Below are 16,613 nucleotides of genomic sequence, written 5' to 3' on the forward strand. Positions count from 1 at the left end.
GGAAAATGGATTTTTTGTGTGTGTGATATAAAGTCTTCCCCTTTTGGGATGCTGTGTGTCTTTCTTTAAGTCTTCCTTTATTTACATCAATAAAATTGTGTACTTTTCTTCATAGAGGCTAACACGTTTCTTGATAAGTTTATTCCTGGGCACTTTATATTTTTTGATACTATCATGAGTGGGATTTTCCCTCTGAAATGTTGTAATTGGTTAGTACCAATGGCTCAGAAAGCTATTGATTTTTGTATGTTGTTCTTATAATTGCCTCTTTACTAAATTCTCTTATTAGTTTATAATAGTTTTCCTCTTGGATTTTCTACTTTTATTATCTTCAAAGAGGTTTAGTTTTTTTTTTTTTAAAGATTTATTTATTTATTTTACAGGGAGAGGGAGAGAGAATCTTAAGCAGACTCTGTGCTGAGTATAGAACCTGACATGGGGTTCGATCTCATGACCCCGAGATCATGACCCGAGCTGAAACCAAGAGTCAGATGCTTAACTTACTGCACCAGCCAGGTGCCCCTAAAGAGGGATAGTCTTAATTTCTCCTGAATATTTGAAAGATATTTTCACCAGGTAGATAATTCCAAGTTGATAGCTATTTTTCTTTCAAAACTTTAATGATAACACTCTAAGGGATACTGGCTTATGTAGTTTTGGGGAGAAGTCTGCTATAGTTCCATATTTGTTCTTTTGTAATGTAATGTGCTTTTTATCTCTGGCTGCCTATAAGATTTAAGGTTTTTCTAGTCATCTTTAATTTTCAGCAGTTTGAAAATGATGTAACTCTCTCTATTAAAAAAATGTTATCCTCCTTCTGTGTTCTGAGCTTCTTGGATATGTGGTTTGGTGTCTTTTATTAATTTGGGGAAATTCTCAGTTGTTATCACTTCAAATATTTCTTTTGACCTGGTTTTCCTCTCTCTTTTACTTCTGGGATTTCAGTTATATATATATATTAGATAATTTGATATTGTCCCCCAGCTTCAGGTCTTAAGTTAGTCCTTTTCCCACTTTCTGAAAGATGTAAGAATATCACAGCAGTTTAACTCTATTTACCACTTCATGATCTTTTTGGTATTGTCATATATTTTACTTTTACATAGTTTATAAGTTCACAACACATTTGCCTCATTGTTCTTATAAGCAGTTTTTAGTCTTATGCTTATCTAGTTTCTTCATTCTTCATTCTTTCCTGCAGTTGCATGCACCCATCTGGGCTCATTTCTCTAATCTGAGAAAGCTTTCTTTAGACTGAAGATTTTTCTTTAGTGGTTCTTATACTGCAAATGTTCTGGCAATGAATTTTTCAACTTTTACTTTTTTTTTTTTTTAAGATTTATTTATTTGACAGAGAGAGAGATAGTGAGAGAGGGAACACAAGCAGGGGGAGTGGGAGAGGGAGAAGCAGGCTTCCCGCCAAGCAGGGAGCCCGAAGCGGGGCTTGATCCCAGGACCCTGGGATCATGACCTGAGCTGAAGGCAGACGCTCAACGACTGAGCCACCCAGGTGCCGCATCAACTTTTACTTATTCTAAATGTCAGTTTTAAAGGCTACTTTTGTTGTGTATAGCATTCTATGTTGACAGGCTTTTTTTTTTTTTTTTTCTTTCTACACTTTAAAGATTTCATGCCATTGTCCTCTGGCTTCTGTGGTTGCTATTGAAAAGTCAGCTGTCTTACTATAATTCTTTGATGGGAATGTGGTAATGTATCTCTTCCCCTTCTGTGTCTCTTTCCTTTTTAAGATGATTTCTATGCCCTTAGACATGTTTCCTTGTTTTAATCTCCTTGTAGTTTGCTGAACTTCCTGTATTTAGGGGTTATTGCCTTTCCAGTTTTGAAAAGTTCTCAGGCGTTATCTCTCCAAATATCTTTTCTGCCTCATTTCTTCTTTCCTCTCCTTCTTAAACTACAATTACACAATTATAACAGATAAAAGGGAAAGAGACTCCCTGTTTCCATTGTATCTCAGATGTCTTTGTCTCTTTTCTGTGTATTGCATTCTTTCCTTCTCTCCATGCTTCTATCTGAATATTTTCTTCTGACCTATTTTCCACTTCACTAATTACCTCTTCAGCTGTGTCTAAACTGCTGTTGAGCCCATTTAATGAGTTTTTAATTTCAATTTTCATATTTTTGTTTTATTTTATTTATTTTAAGTTTTTATTTATTTGGGAGAGAGAGAGTGTGTGAGCAAGGGGAGGAGCAGAGGGAGAGGGACAAGCAGACTCTATACCGAGCATGTGGGGCTTGATCTCATGACCCCGAGATCATGACCCAAGCTGAAATCAAGAATCAGATGCTGAACCGACTGAGCCACCTAGGTGCCCCCAGATTTTTATTTTAGAATGCTCATTTGATTATTTTTATAAATTTCAATTATCTTGAAATTCTTCATCTTTTCATTCATCTTGTCCATTTTTTCAATGATTTAGTTTAAAACGTTAATCATAGCTTAATAATTCCTTGTCTTATAATTTCAGTATCTCATCAATCTATGGGTTTTCTTCTATTGTTTATTTTTTCCTGTTGATTATTGGCCACATTTCCCTGCCCCTATACATGTTTAGCAATTTTTAAAAAATGTTATGACACACACTATGTATAAAAGAATCATAGATACTCAAGATGAAGGTTTACCCATTCCTCTGTTAGACAAATAAGATGGAAGCTGATCAGTTCAATACAATGAGGACTTAAGTTGGATGAGGGCTGAGTTGCACTTTTAGTAAGTCTCAGCCTATCTCTGATTTATTCATGTTTTTTGGATATGGCCCTTCTAGGCTTTTGATTGAGAGACTGGAAGGTTTCTGTCTCCTCATCCCTAAGTGACTGAGAGATCCCATTCCTCTCTTTGGAGGTTTGACCTCTTGATGGAGAAAGCACCAGTGCTGAGGTCATCTCCTTTCTCTAGTGGGACCACGTACTGTGAAACCACAGATTTCATATCATGTTTTAGAAGTTTCTGGTCCAGCCAGTCAGCCTCCCACACAGCACAGACCTCAAAAACTCTTCTGTGGGGACACTGCATTGTGAACTTCTACAGTTTCCACCCATCACACTGGTCCTACAAGACCAGCAAAAGCTTTGCTGTGTTCTCTTTGCTTCAGTAGCACCTCTCAGCTTGAGGCAAACAAGATCCTCAGGCCAAGCCTCGAATTGGGAGATGCTCCCAAGGCTGATCACCAACTCCTCTAGGAAGGGCTCCTCCTGCTCTGGATTTTAGCTCATCTACTCCTCATTACCAGCTCTGTGATGGTTTTAATACTATGATTTTGCAATTTATCTCTTTTTTCCCCTAGTTAATGTAGTGAGGGCCTGGCCTGCCATAACCACTATATCCTACTCAGAAAGAGAAATCTTCTTTAAACACATATTTAAACTTGCACTTTATATGTCTAGAGATCCTCAGGATCTATATCCTCTCCTTGAACTAGTTAAAAAAAAACACTCTCACACCCCATCCCCACTCCTGAATACATTACACATTGAGATCACCTGGAGTGTGAGTTCCTGGGTTGTTACTGTTGTCATTGCTATTGCTGCTGCTGTTGGATTATGCATTCAAAATTAGACTCAACAACAAAGTTTTACTGTGTTTTTTTTAAATCACTATTTCCCATACCCCATGTCTTTTTTGGTCTTTTTTTCATTTTCTTTCTCTTTTATGGCAGTACATTCTTGAGTAATTCTTTTAGAGAGTCTGTGAATAATATATTCGTTCAGAGAGACTCTGTCCAAAATATCTTTGATCCCTCCCCCACTCACTCTTGAAGGCTAGTTGAGTTATGCACAGGATCTTAGGATCAAAACAATTTTCTCTAGAAATTTGAAGCTCTTTGTCCATTGTTTTCCAGTGTTGCCAAATAGAAATCATTTGCCAATCTGAATCTTATTCCTCTGAGAATAAGCAGTGCTAGCCCCTCTCTACCTTTTAAGACTTTTCCTTCTGAAATCTTATCACTGTGTGTCAGGAATGAATCTTTCTCCCTCCATTTATGTTGCTTAGCATTTGATTGATCCTCTCAACTTTAAGACTCTTGACTGCTTCCAGTTTTGGGAAATGTTCTCCTATTGATTGATTGATTATCTTTCTCTCTCCATCTTCTGCTTATGAAACTCTGACTAGAAAAATGTTGAAATTTCTGTATCTAGTTTCTATATCATTTAACTATTTTTTCATTCTCCATATCTCTCAGTCATTTTACACCACAGTCTTAAGAGAATCCCTCAGCTTATTTTTTTTTTAAAGATTTATTTTTTTATTTTGGAGAGAGGGAGAGAGAGAGAGATCATATTCACGAGTGGGGGGAGTGGCAGAGGGAGACAATCCTCAAGCAGATTCCCTGATGAGCACAGAGCCCAGCACAGGGCTTGATCTCATGACCCATGAGATCATTACTTAAGCTGAAACCAAGACTCAGACATTTAATCAACTGAGCCACCCAATGGAGCCACCCAGCCAACTGCCCCATCCCTCAGCTTATTTTTTTTTATTTGACAGAGAGAAAGATAGTGAAAGCAGGAACACAAGCAGGGGGAGTGGGAGAGGGAGATGCAGGCTTCTCGCTGAGCAGGGAGCCCAATGCGGGGCTTGATCCCAGGACCCTGGGATCATGACCCGAGCCAAAGGCAGATGCTTAACCAGCTGAGCCACCCAGGCGCCCCTCCCTCAGCTTATTTTTAACTCACTAATTCATGATTTCAAAAACAATTTAGAAATATTTCAACATAAAATACATTTAAAAGTATAAAGACTAAATAATATAACAAACACACTAGTACACACTACCCAGTTTTAACATTTTGCCATATTTGCTTTATATTTCTATTTTTAAGCAATTAAATATTGTCAATAAAGTTGAAGCTCTTTGTGTTCTCTTCCCAATTCCATTCCCCTTCTTTTCTGTCCATAGGTAACAACTATGTTGAATTTGGTCTTTATGATTTTTAAATTAACTTTTTATTAAGGTATTATTTGTATACTATATAATTCACGTATTTTTAAGTGTGCCATTTGATGAATTTTGGTATTTGTATGAAATTGTGTAACCACCATCACAGTCAAGATATAAAAGAATTCCATCACCCAAAAAAATTTTCATGTGCCCTTTGGCAGTTGATCACCTGCTTCTACCCTGGCCCTAGACAACAACCTCTTTCTGTTCTATAGATTTGCCTTTTTTAGAATTACATATATGGGATCAGATGTGCATATTCTTTTATGTTTGGTTTATTTCACTTAGCATAATATTTTTGAGATTCAGCCATGTTTTTGCATGCATTATCAATGTTTAATTACTTTTTATTGCTGAGTAGTATTCCCAAGTATGAATATACAACAATTCATTTACCCATTCACCAGTTGATGAACATTGGAATTACTTCCAGTTTAGGGCTATTCTGGATAATGCAACTATGAACATTTGTGTTCAGATCTTTGGGTGGACATATGTTTTAATTTCTCTTGGGTAAATACATGAAAGTAAAATTGCTACGTTACAGGGTAAGTGTGTTCTTAACTTCATGTTAACATACTGTTTTCCAATTGGCTGTGCTGTTTCGCATGCCCACCAGCAACCTATGAGAGTTCCAGTTTCTCCATATCCTTGCCAACACTTGGTATTGCCAGTCTTTTTAACTTTAGTGTATGGTGGTTCGTCATTATTATTTTACTTTGTATTTCTCTAGTGACTAATAAAGCTGGGGATTTTTAATGTGATTATTGCATTCATATATCTTCCTTTTTGGAATTTCTGTTCAAATCTTTTCTCCATTATTATTGGATTGTTTGTCTTATTATCACATTGTAACAGTTCTCTATGTATTTCAGATAGACATTTTCCAATTTTAATGTAAATTTTCTTGAAATATAACCATCAATGTTATACTGAATGCATAGAAAAGGTGTATACTATTGTTTTCATGTTTTAACTTTATATAATAGATATTGTACCAATCTATCATTCTGCAATTGCTTTTTAGTCACTCAGCATTATATTTTTAAAATTGATCCCTGTGGATACATGTAGCTGTAGGTAATTTGTTTTACCTGTTGCATAAGATTCTGTAATGTGACCAAACCACAATTTTTTTTATCCATTCTCTGTTAGCTTATGGGCTGTTTCCAATTTTTTCTAATTGCATCAAACAATTCTGCAGTGAACACTCACATAATTCCTTACACACATGAAAAAGTTTCTCTAAGCTTACACCTAGGTGTGGCATAGGGGCTGCATGTCTTTAAATTTATTCCAACTTTCCCTTTAGCTATACTTTGTACTATTCAGCCAACCTACTGAGTTTTAAATTTGAACAATTATTTTAAATTTTCAAGATCTCTTAGTGATTCATTTTAGTAACAGCCTGTTCTCAATTTATGGGTATGATAGCTTCTCCAATCTCCCTAGGGATGGTAATTATACTACTTTAAAGTCTACTTTTTGTTTGTGTTTGCCCCCTTAAGTCTATTCCCTTGAGTTTAAGGTCTTCTGTTGGTTAAATTTGATTCCCCTCTTTCACAGTGTTGATTTTCCTGAAATGCTTTGGCATTCTTGGTTTTCTTCGGTGATTTGCTCTATCTGCCTGTCTCTGAAGGATGGTTTTGACCGCAAGAGTTTGTCTCTGGTAATCACTGTGGAGAAGTGTTGTCAGTGGTATGTGATGGAAGCTGGTCTTCTTCTCACTTCCCAGTGTGTCACTAGATTCCCCAGGGCATGTCCTTGACTCTTAGACCTAAATATGTCCACTCATTGCTCTGGCTTATGGGTAAACTCCCCTGCCATTAGCTGCTCAGCATGAGCAATAGGGGGTGGGGAGGGGGAGTTGGTCAGGAATAGGCCAGCCTGGCTGCTTCACATGCAGCTTCTCAATCGCTCACTCTCATGATTGCACTGGTCCCCTGCTGCTCTGTGTATCCTGTGGTCCTGTTGACTCTGAGCTTGGAGCATTCCTGGAACCAGCCCATCTTGCACAGTGATGTTTTCCTTGTGTGTTTTGGGCTATGGGCTCCTCTGTCAATTCAGGCCTGTCTACTTTCCATCTTTCAGGAATTCCACAAAGTTTCTGATCCACTGAGAACTTTCTTGTTTTCTACAACTGTTACAATAGTTTATACACTTACATCAATACATATATTTTTTCTGTTATAACTGGAGATTTGGGGAGAGAGGACTGGACCCAGTCTGTCATTTTTATCCAATCTCCTATGCTTCTTAATTTCTTTCAATTCTGTCTTCCTTGGATCTCTCTGACCTTGGGTCTCCATGGGTCTCTCTGTGTCTGTCTTTGGCTGTGGTTCTGTGGCTATGTCTCTCTGTGGCTCCATTTCTATTCACATCTTCCTCTATCCCTGGTTTCTCTAAGCCTCTGTTCCTCATCATTCCCTATTCTTGGTGGCTGCTCCCCATCAGTGGGAGGCTCTGGCCCCCGTGGCTGGCTGGCTCTGGAGCAGTTTGTGGGTGGGGGAGCCCCAGATTGCTGCAACGTGGAACAAGGATTTCCAACACATGCTCCCTCTGGCAGCCTGCCACCACAGCTCACTGCCTGCCAACATCACACTTCAACTTAAAGAGGGAAAACTGCCAGACCAATGTTTTAGCTACAGCCCCGTGTCAGGGTTGCATGGGGAATCTCACAGCAGCCCCTGCCAGAAGCTTGAGCTGTGAGGGGATTGGGGAAGGGGCTCGGGGCTGCCTGGTGTTGGTGGGGGGTCCTGGCTGCCACCCTCCCTGGCCTCACTGGTTCTGAGTACCAGAAAGTTGCTTGGAACCTACTCTGGGTTCTTCCCTTCCTAATCCACTCCTGGGCAGGTAGGTAACCAGTGGTCCTGCTTCCTCTCTCCATTGTCTCTCCCTGCCCCATGGCACCCACGGTGTGACTGCCTCCTCCACCTCTGGACAAAGTAGCCCTGGGCTGGGAGTTGAGGGAATGGTCTGGGACTTCGGAAAAGTCAGTGGAATCACTCTGGTGTTACTGGTCAGGAGTCAGGAAATGTCAGAGATCAGTGTAGAAGTGCCCACCTTCACCAACGAAGAGACAGCCATTCCTTTCAATGCAAAAGTTCCATTCTTTTCTAGGAATTACCCCTGCCAGCATAGAAGTGCCCATCCTTGCTAATGTAGACATGCCCATCTACAGAGGCACTCGTTCTAGCAAATGTAGGGCTTCCTATTCATGTGAGTGTAGAAACGCCCCATATGTACCTGTGTGAAGCACCCTTCCTTGCCAATATAGACCCACCAGTTTTTCTTTCAAGATAATCATACCCATTCCTGTCCCTGGGGACATTCCCAGCCCAACCACTGCAGATGCTTTCGTTCTAATGGATGTAGAAGCACCCACAGCTGTAAGCTCCATTCCTGTCAATATAGAAGTGAACTCTTGCTAACTCCCACCAGGACCCAATTTAGATGTCTCTTCTTCCAGGCAGCCTTTCCACTCTTCTAGTGAAGATGCATCCTCCCTGCATGTGCAGAGGCCCTCAATCAAGGCAAAGGGGAAATGTGCTCATCTCTAGTACAAGAGTACTTACGGTCAGTGCAGTGCTTATTATTTCTTTCAGTGTGGATTTCCTCAGTATTCCAGCAGGGATAAGCCTATTCCAGACTTGGGGCAATGCATCCTTTTAGGAGTACAGTGGCTCTTAGAGCTGCAAATACAACATGCGCAAGTGAAAAAGCATAGATGTTCCTATTCTAACTACTGTAGGAACAACCATATTTGAGAATACAGAGGTTCCCAATCCCACCAGTGTAGAAGTGCCCATCAACATGGAAGCATACACTTGTGGGAGTTGGGGGGGGCTCCCAGCCTGCCAATGTGGATGCACCCATCGGCTAGCAGAGGCAAGCAGGTCCCTTGAGACACCTGGCAGACCCAGAAGTTATCAATGAAGAAAGAGAGCATGAAGAGGTGGGGGGGGGGGGGGGAGATGGAGCCACTCGATCAAACCGACAGCCTGGTGAAGTGCTAGCTGCCAATATAAACAGATAAGCATTAATAATCACTCTTTCTTAAAAGCCCCACTTGCATGTCCCATTTTCCTGAGGACGCCACCTGCACAGCTGCTCCTAATCAAGGACCATTTAATTCGTTCCCAGATCATTGTCTGCATTAATTGTCTTAAACAAACTGAAGTTCATCTCACCTTATTCCCCAAGGGCCTGGAGGGTTTCTAATTACCTGTAGGTGGTTCTCCACACAGCCCAGCTTCATTAAAGATCACAATATGTTCCTCTAATAGGTTTCCCATTAAAATCCAATGGGTTCCCATCAAAATGAGTTATGTCCCAGAAAAAAAATCCACTAAAATGTATTTTAATTAAAGTGAATTAAATATTGCATATGTCTATTTCTGCCAACAGGTTGCACTTGAGACTGATGGTGGCAGAAAGCAGAGGAGAGAGGTGGGAAAGAGGAGGAGGGGGAGGGGAGGGGCAAGAAGGTTCACTCGTGAGTGAAGAGTTTGGGAAGCAGACAGTGTCGTCACCGCTCCTGACTTTAGACAAGTTACCTCACCTCTTTGAGCTTTAGTTTCCTGGTGTCTAAAGTGGAGATAATAATCCCTAGCTTCCAATTTATTTTTGCTATGATTAGAGACAAAATATATAAATAAAATGCTTCACACATAAAAAGTCCTCAATAGATGTCACTGTTATTATATAATATTGTAAATAAATATTGTATTCATCAGCTGTGCTGTGTAACAAACAACTTCCCCAAATCTCAAAGGCTTACAACAACAAATCTTTATTTCTCACCAGGACGGCAAGTTAGTACTGCTTCACATGACTTCTTGTTCTGGAACCCAGGCTGAAGAAATAGCCCCTTCTCTGGGACAGGTTGTTTTCATGGCGGAGGACAGAAGTGCAAGAGAGCAAGCTGAACCATGCCACTGTGTTCAAAGTTTGTGCTAGACATTTGGATGTCACGTTGCTCACTTTCCAGTGGTCAGAGCAATTCACACTGCCAAGCCTAGCAGTGGTGCTGAGAACTAAACCTCTGCCTACCAGGAGGTAGGGCAACGGTGTGGCTGTATGATCCTCTTACAAGGAAGGGAATGAATAATTGTCAACAACAGAAGCATTTGCCACAATCCTATCACTAGGTATCACAGCAGTGTTTCCCAAGCTTGCCTGACAATAAAAATCTTCTAGGGATCAAAATATAGAGACCTGAATCCTAATTCAGAGCTACTAAGCCAGGTTCTCTAAGGGAGGATCCTGGAACTCTGTATTTTTAAACAAATGTGAGATGATCATCTTTATTATCAGGAACATTTGAAAAATAGTTTTATAGAATAATGGATAATATCATAGGCTTGATTCAGACAGATCTGAGATTGTAAACTGTCTCCATCATGTATTCGTCATGTAATCATGGGAAAGTTGTTTTTTTTTTTTAAGATTTTATTTATTTATTTGTCAGAGAGAGAGCCCAAGCAGGGGGAGTGGCAGGCAGAGAAGGCAGAGGGAGAAGCAGACCCCCGCTGAGCAAGGAGCCTGATGCGGGACTCGATCCCAGGACCCTGGGATCATGACCTGAGCTGAAGGCAGATGCTTAATCGACTGAGCCACCTAGGCACCCTAAGGGAAAGTTTTTTAACTGCTCTGAACTTCAATTTCTTTATTTGTGAAATAAGATAATGTATGCAAATCATTTAGCACAGTGTCTGGTCTAGTACAGGCCTTCGATAAATATTAGCTCTTCTTATTTTTAAAATAACAATAACAATGATGTTGATACTGAATGTAAAGTGCCCAGCTCAATGAGTTGCAAATGGTAATTTTAAGAACAATAGTATTAAATTATAATAATGATAATAATCAGATACATAATATAAATAGGTAATAATATACTTGGAAGGATTCAATAGGAAAGCTATCCACAGCCACAAACACTGCCTAATGCTCTGAACTCCTTAGTATGAGTCCTTTCACCATCTTGAAATTCATAATAATTTTTGAGCAAGGGGCTCTGCATTTACATTTTGCAGTGGGCTTTGCCCTCTACTCCTACCAAGACTCTCAAGGTGGGCAGCTCCCCAATGGAATGAAAAAGCTTAGGGTCAAAAATGGCAGAATAACCCACACAATAAGCTTCCCTCACATCAACTCATTCCTTTCCCAGCCCCCCACCCCACCTTGATAAATGGCGCCACCGTCCGTTTTTCAGACCAACCATCTTGCCAGGGTCCTTGATGATCCTTGATCCTTGTTTCTCATCCCCTACATTCACCCAGCCACCTCCGAAATATGTTTTGACTCAGTCTCCCTTCTCTTCTGCTTGAGCCCCACTTGACTCTTGCTGGGACATTTGTAGCTGGTCTCCCTGACCCCCTTTTGCCTCCAGAGCAGCCAGAATGATCTTGGGGGTGGGTGGGTAAACTGATCACAGTGTCCCTCAGCTTCAAAGCCTCTAATGGCTTCTAACTACTCCCAGTCAACTCTCATTTTCTTCCCACCCTCCCACCAGACTGAATGACGCTCAGTCCTTCCACCTCTGGGTCTTGGCACAGGCTGTTCCCCTGCCTAGAACCTTCTCCCTACCCCCACCCCACGCCCCTTCCTCCATGCTTCCTGCAGCCCTCAACTTGCAGACCCTTCCCTTGGGCAGCCTTCCTTGATGCTACCTCCCCATTGAGGGTTAGATGCTCCTTCTTTGAGCTTCCCAGGTCCCTGTGCCCCCATCCACCCCATCCAGCCCTTCTCTGCCTGTGTTCATGCCCACATCCTCTGCCCGACTCCAGTTTCCCAGAGGGAAGGGAAAAGCAGTGTCTGCCTTGTTCTCTGTCGCAACTCCGGGGCGGGGCACATGGTCAGAGCTCATTAACTGCTTGTTGAATGAATGAATGAATGAATGAAACCTCCCTCACCTTTGCTGCTAGTCTAGTCCTGCCCTCAGGTCAGGGTTCTGAGAACTGGGCTATCCCCTTGATGGAGGCCTCACTAGTACGGTCCCCTGGGGGCACAAACACAGGCCCACGGCAGCCCAGAGACTTGCTGTCTCTCCTGGCTCCTTTAAAGGGAGCTGCCCACCTATGCCAGGTCCCTCTGGTGATACTTCGGGTGTATTGCCCTGACCCCCCTGCCCCCAAGATCTCTCCAGGCCACCTGTCCGGGCATCCATCAGCTACTCCTCATCCCCATTTACTGGTTGGCGATGCTGGATGAAGTTGGCTCTCTTCCCAGCTCCGTCTCTTCCCAGGGACATTTGTTGGTGGCTTGAAATCAGCCATGGTGGGAACACTTACATCATGGACGTTGGCAAATGCTACAGATTAGGGCTCCGCTGCTGTTGTTGGTAAGAGGGCTGGTTTACAGCTCACCTGCGGATCCTGCGCTCCTGGCAGTCCGGGTGCTTGCTCAGACTCCTCGGCCTTCGCCATCCGGACGCTGGCCCCAGCTTCCTGGCTGCCTCCCTGTCTCCCCTCCTCTCCCCTGAGCACGGGTTCAGGTTCTTTATGATCGTGTCTTTTCTCTGCCATTTTATGAACATGTGGCTCAAATACAGCGAGTTGACCCCGCTTTACGTTTCATTTCGAATAACCAGCCAAAAAGGCAGCCCAGCATTGCTGACCCCCCAGTGCTAAGCTGCAAGAGAGAGAAGCTGATTGGCCCAGTTTGAGTCAGCGTTCATCCCTGGTGTCGTCAGGGGGGCAGAGAGGTAGGGTACTTGCAGGGCCTGTGGGGCCCCACCTGGGGGGAAGGGCAGGTCTCAGAAAAGGAGCCGGAGGCGGGAGGACCACAGAGGGGGTCTGCCACACCTGCCTGCCCAGCGGGACCCTCTCAGAGATCAGCTTGAATCCCCTGTCCCTATGGCCATTGTCATTTGGATGACTGGCTGATCTCTGCTCTGCATTCCGGCCCATGCTGCTTCCTTCCTCGGAGTCTCAGCTTCCTCCTCTGTGAAATGGTGGCAACCTGCAAAGCAGGGCTGTTGTAAGATCCTCCATGAGATCACGTGGGCAGAGTGCCCAAGCTGGCCACCTGCTGTGTCACCACGACACATCTGATTTCCCTAAAGTCTCCGAAGTTCCCCTCCTCCTCACTGGCCACCACCCTCCTCCCTCTTGTCCTATCACCACCACGCTTCCCCACTGCCACTGAGGCCCCTGGATGCCTGTGGTCACGCCCACTCAGACCCCCCCATCACACTGCCACACACATCTCACTAATATGGGACACGCACCAGAGTGCCTGTGAGCGGCGTTGAAACCACGAACTTGACCACTGTCTTGGTCACTGAGGCTCCTGGTCAGCCTGGCTGAGCTGCCTGTGGCCCAGCCCCTCCCCCAGGGCCCCGCCCGATATCAGGTCGGGCACACCAGGCCGAAAAGGGAGGGAGGCAGGGACTCACCAGGGCCTAAAAGACGTCAAATGCCCCAGGTATCTTTTAGGGTCTCCTGGGACACCCCTTACATCCTGTGGACAGAAGCAGCTGTTGTTGTTATGTTTCTTGCTGTTAGTGTTATTATTTGCCCACCCACCGAGCAAACTTCCGCACCGCCTACTCTCTTCTGACTGGGGGCTGGGCACCAGGGGTTTAGAGACACAGCAGACGTGGGTCGTGAACTTGTGAACCTCAGTCCATGACCTGAGGTTGTCCAGGTCTCACCAGCCTATGGGTGCAAAGAGATCACCCCAGGCCCAGGCCCACCTGCTTGCCCAGAACTCCAGTCCACCACAAACTCCCCACCTGCCGCAGGATAGACCCCATTGTCCTCAAGTGGGGCCTCCCGTGGGCCTGTGAATCTGACTGGGCTGCATCCGCTTCTGTTGGTCTCTGCCCCTCGGTTTGTGTGGTGGACCTCTCGAGGCCTGCTGGGCACCATCGTTGTCCTCTGCTCCACCCAGACCCTGCCTTGGCCTTGGCCCGGCTTCAGACCCTTACTGAGGGCTCCAATGCCCCGGGGCCCAGGCAGCTCCTGGGTCTGTGACAAAGCACTCTAGGGTCAGTCCGGAAGTCCCTGCAGTAGAGGTGTTTACGCCCAATTGGGATGCATAAGTTGATGAAGCTCTTCTTTTACAGAGGGTGAGATTACTTTTTTTTTTTTTTTTTTAAAGTAAGCTGTACGCCCAACATGGGGCTTGAACTCATAACCCCAAGATCAAGAGTCACATATTCTACCGACTGAACCAGCCAGGCGCCCCAATGAAGCTGTTCTTTTAGTTCAAAACCGCATGATGGCTTTCTCCCTTGGGTGTGGCACATACCTCCCAAGGACAGTGGAATGAGGGGACTTTCAGTTTCCAGCCACTGCCTCAAATCTGGGACTCTCTTTTGTGCTCAGGCCCTGTTGCCTACTCTGAATCCACGTTTTCTAACAATTAATTCTCCCTAGGAGGCCATGCAGTCCCTCCCCGCACCCTGGCTTCCATTGGCCGTTCTCGGGGGCAGGTAACAGAGCACCTGCAGAATGGCCTGTGTTACCAACGGGGCAGCTGCATAGGCAGGGCCATCTTCAGGTCCGTGCCTCCGTGATAGGCTGGAGTAATAGTATTGGTCAGCAGATGTTTACCGGCCTTCTCTCTCCTGGGCTGAGCATACATCCCAGCCTGCTATGTTGGGCCCAGCCTGTGGCTTCCTTTAGCTATCGGAATGTACCAGGCATGACTTGAGCCAAGGCCTTAAACGTGCTTGTGCCAGTTGGTTTGGCCTTGAGCTCCTTTACCATCCGGACGCTGGCCTCAGCTTGCCTGGCTGCCTCCCTGTCTCCCCTTCTCTCCTCTGAGCACAGTTTCAGGAAGATCTCTCCCTGGTTGTCAGGAGGCCCCTTCGGCCTGGGCCCCAGAATAAACACAGGTAGAAGAGACTGGAACCCAATCCACAGCCTGAAGCAGAGTGGCCCAGCCCAGCCCCGCCTAAATTAGCTGAGCCACGGTCAACCTGCTGACCCGTGACCTGAGAGCATGCGAAGACATGCCTGCTGTCAGTCACTGGGTTTGGGGAATGGTTGTTTAGTGGCACTGTTAGAACAATAGCTGATTAGTGCAGGAGCTCTCGGGGGCTCACTTTGTCCCCAGGCCTTAGATGGATGCTGCAAGGTGGCAGTCACATAGACAGGCAGGCGAAGGGGACAGCTTTTCTCCATGTAGCTTTTTGTTTTTGATCAAAAGGGACATCTTTTTCCAGAAGCCTCCTTCCCCATAAACATCTCCTCCAGCCTCATAGGCAGAGTCTTGTCACCTGGGCCCTAACTGATCACTGGCAAGAAGGATGGAACCACTGTGATTTGTTCACATTAGTGAACATTTCCTCCCTCCTTGCAGTGGGGAAGGGGTTCCATGAATCATAGGTGCACCTATTGGTCAACTGAAATGTGGGTTCCATCTGCATGGAAGGAAGTGGGCCATAGCACTTGAGTGGGAACCCACAAGGCGGCCACAGACTCCTGCTGCCCCGGGAAACCAATAATCAAATGTAATATTTCCTACTGCAGTTATCAAATGCATAAATGTTAAAATAGCACTATGATTCTTATTTCTCTGTGATTCTAGTAGGTCCTCTCTGAGTTTGCAAACTTCAGGCAGTGGTGGATGACCAGATTTTTAGTAGCAGGCCCAGTAAAAAAAATTCAAGCAGAACTCAAACTGTAAGACAGGTCTGGTTTATGGGAGATACGCATGCATGGCAGTGGGAATGGGGAAGAAGGATGGTGAGGAGCTAGCTCCAAGCCCCCTTTTTTGGCCTCCTTCTTCACTCCCACCCACCCAGGACCCCTGAGATATTGTCAAAGAGCCCAGGGTTCCACCGAAGTCAGCTAGGAAATCATTATATAAAGAAAATAGAACTAACATTTATTGACTATCTCCTATGTCCTAGGCAATTGTGTTAACATTTGTGTCTTGAATCCAACAACATCCTTTATGCCCACTTTAAAGAGAAATGAAGTCATTGCTTAAGGTCATACAGTAAGTTGTGGGGCCAGAATTAGAAGTCAGATGTCGGCCTCCCAAACCAGTGTTTGGTGTTAGACACGGAGCAGTGTCCCATTCCCTACCCTCCACCATAGGGGAGGAGGGGGCAGACCTTGGGAGGGTGGCCCAGGTCAGCGGGGGGGGGGCGGTTGGAAAGAGCACCCGTTCTGGAGTTAGTGTGGTGACTTTTGGAGAGGCCTGGGTTTGAGTCCCAGCTGTGACCCCAGCTCTATGACCCAGGCAAGTCTCTCCACCGCTCTCCATCTCACTTTGTTCATCTGCAAAACAAGATATTAGGTCCTCGCAGCTTTGACATCCTAAGACCTAAATTTAGCCCACCCAGGTGGCCCGGATTGACACTTGCTGGGCGCGTCCTCCCCATCAGAGACAGAAACTGCATCGAAGGGCCTGAACCTCCACGGCAGGAAGTGGAACCGAGCCCTCTGCACCCCACCCGCCCCCCACGCGCTGCACCATCTGACCTGATTAAAACCAAGCCGGAGGGGCCTGCCAGTGACTCAGCCCCTTGCCTGATCTGATTGTCAAAGTCAATTCCTAGAAGTTGAAAGTCACTTCTCTTCTGCAGCCATTGCTACCACCTCCCACCACCAGGCAAGTTCTAATTCTGTCCTATCACAGAGCCGTGGCCAAGGCAGGCAGCGAGGGCACAAGGGGATTTTGGGGGAAAGT

This window comes from Halichoerus grypus, chromosome 14, assembly GCF_964656455.1.
Source record: "Halichoerus grypus chromosome 14, mHalGry1.hap1.1, whole genome shotgun sequence".
NCBI lineage: Eukaryota > Metazoa > Chordata > Mammalia > Carnivora > Phocidae > Halichoerus > Halichoerus grypus.